Source organism: Saimiri boliviensis, chromosome 2 (genome assembly GCF_048565385.1).
Source record: "Saimiri boliviensis isolate mSaiBol1 chromosome 2, mSaiBol1.pri, whole genome shotgun sequence".
In the NCBI taxonomy this organism is placed as follows: Eukaryota; Metazoa; Chordata; class Mammalia; order Primates; family Cebidae; genus Saimiri; species Saimiri boliviensis.
The window spans coordinates 207179538-207189059 of NC_133450.1; the positions used below are offsets into that span (position 1 = coordinate 207179538).

Below are 9522 nucleotides of genomic sequence, written 5' to 3' on the forward strand. Positions count from 1 at the left end.
AGCCCCCACACCCGGCTGCAGCACCCTCTCTTAGATCACCATCCCCACCCACAGGCCAAATTCTACCAAACCGAAGCAGCCTGTCCAAAACTGAGCTCCTAGTACGACCACCCTCCAAGCCCACCCCTCCTTAGTTTGGCCCGTCTTTCCCCCAGTTACATACTGAGAATCAGCTGTCATCCTGGACGCTTCCCTTTCCCTTATATCCCGTAACCAACCTATCATCAACTCCTAGTGATTGCATTTCCTAAATTTCACCGGAATCCGTCTCCATTTCTGCATCCCCACATGGGTCCCTGGATGGGCCTTGTCTGGAAAGCTCTAGGGTCCACTAATCTGTTCCCCACACTGCACCGATGGGATCTTCAAGATAGAAATTTCCAAACTTGCCATGGCTCTAAGAAAGAAGATGAAACTCCATGGGCTGGCCGCTGCTCCAGCCTCTTCTCCCGCCACCCTCTCTGCCCTTGCTTAGCATGCTCCTGCCACACAGGCCTCCTTGCTCCTCCTGGGACAGATGTGCCCTGCTCCTCTGCTCACCCAGTCCCACTTCTTTTCCCTGTTAACTTGCAGGCAACCTGCAGACCTCAGCTCCAGAGTGCCCCACTGGGGGACTCACCATTTGGAACTATATTTCATATGTGCTTATTTGACTAACATCTGTCTCTTGACTCAGTTGGGAGCTCTGTGAGGCTCTCATTATCATATCCCCAGGACTCAGCGCACAGACCCTGATATAAAATAGAAATACAATAAATAGGGCTGGGCGCAGTGGCTCATGCCTATAATCCCAGCACTTTGGGAGGCTGAGGAGGGCGGATCACAAAGTAAGGAGTTCAAGAACAGCCTGACCAACATGGTGAAACCCCACCTCCACTAAAAAAACAAAAGTTAGCCAGGCATGGTGGTGGTGTGTGCCTGTAGTCCTAGCTACTCGGGAGACTGGGGCAGGAGAATCGCTTGAACCTGGGTGGCAGAGATTTCAGTGAGCCGAGATCACACCACTGTACTCTAGCCTGGTGACAAGAACAGGACTCCATCTCAAAAAACAGAAAAAGAAATAACAATGAATACATGCTAGATGATCCACTGAACCTAGCTATTTGCCCAAGCCTGACTCAGAGCCCTCATAACAACCCAATGAGGCTGATGTGACAACCCCACTTTACAGCTGGGCAAACAGAGGCCCCTAGAACCCAAGCAGCTTTCCCAAGGTCAGAATGCTAATGAGCTGCAGCAGAGTTTCAAACACACGAAGACCCGGCTCCTAATGACCCAATTTGGTCCTCACAGCATTGCGGCTCACAGAGAGTTAATATCTGTGCACAGTAAAATCGAGAGTGGAGTTTATTACCAACGAATTGCAATTCACAAAGCCAATGTTCTAATTGTATAGTGAGGCACCGGTTCCACACAGCGCCTTTTGGTTTCCCAAAATGCTTTCTTCTTTCGAGCGCTAGATGCTCAAGAACAGAATGTCAAAGTGGGCAGAACAGGAGTCCTATTCCATTGTATAGGTGAGGACGCTGAGGCCCGGAGAAGGGAATAGATTAGTTCCTGTTCACCCAGAAAAGAAGCAACAACAAAAACCTCTGACTCCCACTGCCAGGGCTTGACGACTTTCACCAGCAACAGGTGTGCGCGTGGCTGCGTCTGCAGAACCCTGCCAGCCTTCCCATGGAGCCCAGCTCGCCTTCGGCCATTTACTTCCTCCAGTGTCTGGCTCATGACGTTCCAACCCCACAGAAGCCATTTCTCACCTACTTCCTCATTGCCTCACTGCTTCCTCATCGCCCACTCAACCATCCCTCCCTCACAACCTCCCTCCGCAACCATTTCTGAGCCCCCCTTAAGTGCAAGCATATTAACCAATCTGGAAGGCGGCTCTTTCTTTCTTTCTTTCTTTCTTTTTTTTTGAGACAGTGTTTCGCTCTCGTTACCCAGGCTGGAGTGCAATGGCGCGATCTTGGCTCACCGCGACCTCCGCCTCCTGGGTTCAGGCAATTCTCCTGTCTCAGCCTCCTGAGTACCTGGGATTACAGGCACGTGCCACCATGCCCAGCTAATTTTTTGTATTTTTAGTAGAGACGGGGTTTCACCATGTTGACCAGGATGGTCTCGATCTCTTGACCTCGTGATCCGCCCGCCTCAGCCTCCCAAAGTGCTGGGATTACAGGCTTGAGCCACCGCGCCCGGCGGCTCTTTCTTTAAGTCTTCAGATGCAGCCCAGGACATACTCCTGGACTCGGCTGGGCCACACTTGCTGACGTGATGAACCCTGGACAGTCACCCCCTCACACCACGTCCCCCAGGAGCACAGACATGGTCTATGGGGGGGTCACCAGGCTTCTCTGCCACCCTAATGGAAACCAGGAGCTAGAACTTCAGGAGCCCTGGGGGCTGACAGCTCTGTTACTCCATCCTCAGTGGCTCTTTGGGCTCCCTGCTGCTCCCTTCCCTGGAAAAGAAATGAAAACCTACCACAAGGTAACCCACTCTTTCCTGCCCAGGATGCTGCATTTACCCCGTAGTTAAAAATTCACAGGGATGCTGGGTTCGGTGGCTCACGACTGTAATCCCAGCGCTTTGAGAGGCCAAGGTGGGCAGATCACTTGAGGTCAGGAGTTTGAGACCAGCCTGGCCAACATGGTGAAACCCCATCTCTACTAAAAATACAAAAATTAGCCAGACATGGGGGTACATGCCTCTAATTCCAGCTAATTGGGAGCCTGAGGCACAAGAATTACTTGATCCTGGAAGGCAGAGGTTGCAGTGAACCAAGATCATGCCACTATACTCCAGTCTAGGCAACACAGTGAAACTGTCTCCAAAAAAAAAAAAAAAAAAAAAAAATTCCACAGGGAGTCTGGGGGAGAGAGGAGGCAGGTGAGGGTTTCGGAAGTGAACCAAGAAGTGGTGAAGCCTGGCTTGGGAAGCGGAGACCCAAGTTCCAGCCTGAGTGCCCAGGAATAAGCACCTTCCTTTCTCTGAGCTTTGGAACCTGGGCTTAATGCGATTGTCTCTGAGGTTATCAGAGATTATCTCCTAATGCTAACCCTCCTGGGTTCTTCATGCCGTTTGCCCACACAGGCAGAAATGCCATGTTGATGGGAGACTGCAGGGCACAGGTGTTAAGGCACACGGGCATTGTGGGCAAACAGAGAACTCCATGTTCTCCCTTGGAAGCTGTGTGACCTTGGGCAAGCTGCTTAACCTCTCTGAATCCCAGATTCCACATCTGTAACATGGGCCAATAATTACAGGATTCTTGGGATGACAAATGAGATTAGTGCCTAGAGTTCTTGGCCCCAGTGCCCAGCTGGCACGGGGTAACTGTTCACAAATAAATGGCCTTGTCTTTTCCATGAAACGCCCACATGACCTGCTCCCAGCAGGACTCAGTTTAATTTTCCTCATCACAGCTTCCACAGTCTCAACCCCAGCTCTAGCAATGAGTCCTAGACACAAAAAGGGAGAGGCAGTTTTCCCGAGTGGAGGGAGATGCTGACATTTCCTTGTGACCCTCTTCCCTGTGGCCCCTAAACCAACTCCAGGACTCACCGGCCCAGCTAGAAACTCTGTCCTTGCTCTGAGTAGTTAAGGAGCAGAGCAAACAGGCCCTTCTCAGCCAACTGAGATAGGGGTATGAGGAGGGTGTGGCCATAGTGAGGAACACACACACACTCACACTCACACTCACACTCAAATTCATGCTCTTTCCAAAGAGTCCAACAAACAACAACAGAGAAAACGTGCATGCGCCAGGAAGGTACTGCTAACAGCAAAACTGTACTGAACACCTATTATGTATCAAATACCTTATAAAAGCCTTTCCAGGGATTCAGATCTCATTATTTAATCCTCATACTCATCCAAGGAGGGAAATTATGATGCCCATGTTATTTTATAGGGGAGGAAGCTGGTTTGAACCAAGCTGTCTGAATCCAGACAGTATAATCTTCATCACTGCAACTGAAACTCGCACGAGGTAAAATGACTGGAAACAGGCGCAGTGTCCAGTAGTAGGTGATCATTCAAAGGAACTGATATTTCCACTCAAAGGAATAGTATTAGCAGCCGTTAGCAGTCATGCTATTGAAGAATATCAAATAATCTAAAAATTTCGCTATGTTAAGTGGACAAGCCAGTTAGAAAATAATATATATCTAGTTTGAGTTCATTAAAAAAACAAAAAAACAAAACAAAACAAAACCCAGTAAAATATGGAGGAAGTGGAGGAGGAGGACAGGAAGGAGACAGGATAGAAAAAAGAAAGAAAGAAAAGAAGGAGAAAGTGAAAGAGAAGGACATGCTTTAAAATGTTTACAACAGGCCATGCGTGGTGGCTCACACCTGTAATCCTAGCATTTTGGGAGGCCAAAACGGGCAGATCACCTGAAGTCAGGAGTTCAAGACCAGCCTGGCCAACATGGCAAAACACTGTCTCTACTAAAATATAAAAATTAGTCAGGCCTGGTGAGAGGTGCCTGTAATCCCAGCTACTAGGGAGGCTGTGGCAGGAGAATCACCTGAATCTGAGAGGCGGAGGTGGCAGTGAGCCAAGATCGTACCACTGCACTCCAGCTTGGGCGGTCAGAGTGAAACTCCGTTCTCAGTTAAAAAAAAAAAAAAGTTTACAATAATTATCACAAGCTAGTTAAAAAAAAAAAGTTTACAGTAATTATCACAAGCTGGTAGATAAGTTCTTTTGATAGGTTAGTTTGCCATTTTTCCTTCTGGGTATTTTCTAAAAATAACAGTTCCTTTAAAAAATAAGAGTAATGAACATATACTGTTTTTAAAACCGGAACAAACGAATACCACCTCACATCTGTGTGGTGCTTCATTCCGACCTCAGGCACTTCCACCCTCACTGTCCCCTCCTATGAAAGGTGAAAGGTGTGGTTGGGCTCTTTGAGGCCCTTCAAGTCTCTGACCTCCTATAACATTCTGTAACCCCCATACCTTCTCCTCCTCCGTTTAAACTCTAATACGATATGTCGTTTTCTGCGATACACCCATTACACAACATGTGGGAACACATGAAAATCACAAAAAGGAGAGGATGCAATCAGCCACCGGCCTTAGCCACTTTTTGCATTTGGAGGCACGACATTTGTCGCCGGATTGGATCCTCATAAATAATTAAGCAATTAACAGATGAAGAAAGGCTCAGAGAGGTTATACAACTTGCCCAAAGTCACACAGCGCATTAGGGCACAGTTGGGTCTGTATCTACAAATAAAGCATTGTCCTCCAGATGAATCCTTAGTGGTGGACTGAGTGTACCTCCTGGACCCTGAGACCTCTCCTCCTCAATCCTAGTCCTTGGCTGTGGTCCCAGGACCCCGAGGAGACTGACAGCTGGACATCCCACCCTGGCCCTGATCCCAGGCTCCTTCCCCAGAATAAGTTGAGTCGGGTGGAGCGGGAGATTGGAGGGAGAGTGCTGGCAAGGACTTAGGGGCTGGTGTGGGAGCGGCACTGGGCACAGAAGGTCTCACTTGACAATGGAGCTGGAGTTGGCCTGACATTTGGCAAGGAAGCCCAGAGCCAAGATGGAACCGCAAGCTGGGGTGCAGGAGGGACGGGGAGTGAGAACGTGAGACTTTGGGGGCAGGAAGCCTAGGTCATCTCTGGTAGATCAGCCCTTCACTCTTTCATTTCAGAACTTATCTGATAACCTCATTTATAGACAGAGGCTTTTCCTTCCCTTGGGCATGCATGTGTAAAGGAACACGATAATGTGTTTGCACACAGGACATGCTCAGAAACGAGGGGCTTCTGTTAGCTCCTCCTGGCTCCCCTGGTCAACTACAGCACCTCTTACCCATCACCTACCCTGACTCAGCCCACAACCCCTTGGCACAATGGATAAACCTTCTTAGGGCACCATTCTGTCAGGCTTTTCCCCTGCTTAATGACCATCAGTGGCTCCTGTCACTTTCAGGTTAAAGGCCGGACATTTTGGCCTGGGATTCAGGCTCATACCAACCTGTTCCCAAGTCAGGGGCTGCTGCACTGCATAACTCACACCATAGACTACAAAAGCTGTCTCACAAAGGTTTTCTTCCCAAATCCCACACTTCAGGGGAGTTGCCGTGGGGGATAGCCCTTCTGGCCTGGCTCCGCTGGGCTCTGCCAAGAAGCCCCCAACTCCAGGCTGCCAAGCAGAAGCCAGGCTGGCCTTCCATTCCCCCACCACCCTTCACCTGCAGCTCTCTAAAAAAATTAAAAAAAGAAGAAGGTAGGAAAAGGCCCTGATTTGTGGTGGTTACTAATTTTGATGGTGTTAAACACCCTTACTGAAATTGGCCATACCAATTTCAGGCTATTGGCATCACTGCATGCAGCACTGGGAAGAGATGGGCATAATCCGCTCTCCTGAGCTGACACCAGCACACCCTGTGCACCCCAAAGTAAGAATGAGCTAACACCAGTGAAAAGCTGTGTGACTCTAGTCAAGTGGCTTAACCTCTCTGAACCTCAGGCTTTCTATCTGTACAAGAGGGACAGCAATAACACCCACTTCAACAACATCAGGTAACTGACATAATCTAGATGATCAACAACAATGTTCTGAGCACCTACTATATGTAGGGCTCTGTACTAGGTAGGTACGAGGGAATAACAATGGTGACAAAACAGATAAGAGCCTCTGTCCTCCTAAACCTCACTTCTTGCAGTAAAACCCCTGGCACAGTGGCTAGAATGTAGCACTCAATAAATATTAGCTATAATATTAGCTAATAATACCAATGGTATTATTGTTGTCATTATTCCTTCCTTTCTTTGAGCCTCAGTTTCCTCATTTACTTAGAATGTGGACTGAGCAAAAGCTTTCAGTGATGCCCCCTCACTCAAGCCTATGGTGGTAAAGTGGGCATTACCAACCTCACTTTATGGAAGGGAAAGCTGTGGCACTCAGAACTGAAGCCAGGCTGGGGATCTAAATCCAGGATTTCTTACTCCCGGCCTCCAGATCATTCCCACCTTCAGGACCTAGGAAACATAAAAAGGGCCAGCCATTCGACTGGGGATGTGAATGCTTTAAAAATACTCTTCCTTCTCCACGCCTCATGGAGGGAAACTGAAATGTCCATGTTGTGCACCAGTTTTCAAAATACCCTCTAGCATGACGGCCTTGCAGTGCTGGGACCATTCCCAGTCTCTCTGGAAACCCCGATGCTAGCGCCTCTGGCAGAGTAGGCAGGACGGTGGGAGCTGATGAAATCCCCTTGCAACAAACAGCTCCAATCACATGTGTTAAATGCAAACCAGCTGGACTTCAGGAGGCAAAGGCCCCACGTGGGCATCGTCTCCCTCCTGCAGAAGGACTGTGAGACTGCCCCTGGGAATAAACCCAGAGTCCCCAAACACCACAGGTTCCACTCCCCTGTAAGTAAACCAGACTTAAGCCCCCCTCTAACAGATGGGCAGCCATTCTGTTTTATTAACAAAACAGCCCCCAGATAAAACCCACCAACTCCAGAAGAGGCTCCTGGAAAAGTCTTTTGGGAAGTCCCTGGGTGTACCTAAGTTCAGTCTTTCGTGCTTCAGTTCCAGCCCATTTCTTCTCCTTCTGTTCTAGAGGACAGAAACAACGTCTCTTTTCACTGCAGCCTGTCTCAGCTTCTCTCTGCTCCGACATAGCCCGGATTTGTTATCAGCGATTTCCCTTCCGACTATCTCGGAAGCAGGTTTTTAAACATAGGTAATGATGGGCTCCAATTCGTCATTTCTTTCAACAAAAGCCCGGGAAAGGAGCTTTGAAAGTGTCGTCCAAGGTCACGCAGCAAGCAAACTCTGGCTCTGCCTGTGTGCCAGCCCCATCACACTGGGGAGAGCCCAGCTCTGCACCTCCCTGCTGTGCGCCCTTGGGCCAATAGCGACCCCTCTCTGAACTTCTTTCTCCTCCTCTGTGTGTACCACGAGGGAACTGGACATATTTTTGCAGCTCGTTCAGTTCCTATCATTGTCAAGGCTGCCTCCCCGACACTGGCCCTTGCTCTACCTCCCACCCCGTGACAAAAAGAGGAAAAGAAACTTGCGTTAGGCGTCCGGGAAGGGCGTGCGGCTCCGGAGGGCCGCCAGGCTGCGCGGATTGTTGCTGGGTGAACGAATCTCTCACAAATCCCAGACAGAAGAGCCCCACCTCCCCAGTAACCACAGCAACCCGGGCCACGCCTCCAGCCCAAACACTGGCCGAGGCCCCGCCAAGGCCCACCCCCGAGCTCCCCCGGGACCCCTCCCCTCCCTGCCACCAGCCCCCGCTGGAGCGAGAAAAAGCCAACGCCCCCATTCTGCGGAGGTGGAGACTGAGGCCGGAGGGTGGAGACTGCCGGCAGGGTTTGGACCCGGACCCGGATCGCCCGTTCAGGGCTCCCTCCCATTCCCGGAGCCGCGATGCGTCTCCTTCGCGTGCGCGTGGGGTTTCCACGTGGAAAAGACCGAAAGCAGCGCCGTCCCAGTGGAAGGAGCCCATTGGCGCTGTCCACTGTCCCTCCCCATTCTCCCGACTGAGAAACTGAGTCCTAGCGAGGGCCCGGGACCACCCCGGACGCGCTGCGAGCCCCTCCCCGCGCCTCACCTGCTGGCGGCCGCCGCGCGCGGGTGGTTTCCTGGAGTTGAGCGGCAAACAAAGGCCTCCAATCCGGGCGCGGGGCGGGGCGGCGGCTCCTTTGCATAATCCCCAAGGCCCGCCCATGACGGCGGGGGGCGGCCCAGGGGGCGGGGTCTCTGGGAGCGCACCAATCGCAGGGAGGCGGCCGCCGCGGCCCGCCCCCGGGGACTGGGACGCGGGGAGTGCAAACCCAGCTGCCGGATGAAAATGTCGGACCTGGGAGGCTGATCCCCACCGCGATCAGCCCCACCGCTGACCTGGAGATGGAGGCCTGGTCTGCGAAGGGTAGGACATTTATGCAAGATCGCACAGAGTGGCTCACGCCTGTAATCCCAGCACTTTGGGAGGTCGGGCGGATCACCTGAGGTCAGGAGTTTGAGACCAGGCTGGCCAACATGGCGAAACCCCTCCCACTATGTCTCTACTCAAAATACGAAAATGAGCTGGGCATGGTGGCACACATCTGTAATCCCAGCTACTTGGGAGGCTGAGGCACGAAAATCGCTTAACTTAGGAGGCGGGGGTTGCAGTGAGCCAAGATTGGGCCACTGCAGTCCAGCCTGGGCAACAGATGAGACTCCATCTCAAAAAAAAAAAAAAAAAAAAAAAAATCGCAGAGAGCCACAGTGAGGAGGAAATCACAAACTGTCATGGCTGAAACGGACTGGTTAGTAACAGTAATAATAAATTTTTCTTGATCACTAATTACAGGTCAGACCTGTTGGAAGTCTTCTGCTGCTCAGTCGTCTCCTCTGAGATAGGTAGGTATTGTCATCACCCCCTAAGTATATTCTAGTCCAACTCCCCATCAGGCAAGCATGGAAATCCAGCCCGTAGACAGACAAGAACTTTTCCAAGGTCCTGCTGTGAATGCAGCACAGACATCATCCCTTGTCCAC

The 9522-nt window shown here is 50.9% G+C and overlaps 1 protein-coding gene across 4 annotated transcripts in view; it reads right to left on the minus strand.

Moving 5' to 3' along the window:
• AKNA (AT-hook transcription factor) overlaps window positions 1-8647 on the minus strand; it is a 61515-nt gene extending 52868 nt beyond the window's left edge. Inside the window, exon 1 of one of the 4 annotated variants that reach the window (XM_010335907.3) lies at window positions 8591-8647. The gene's annotated coding sequence lies outside the window, so the exon portion shown is untranslated. The other 3 variants (XM_074395218.1, XM_039474732.2, XM_010335909.3) reach the window with 3 other exon arrangements.
• Window positions 8648-9522: the final 875 nt, after the last annotated feature.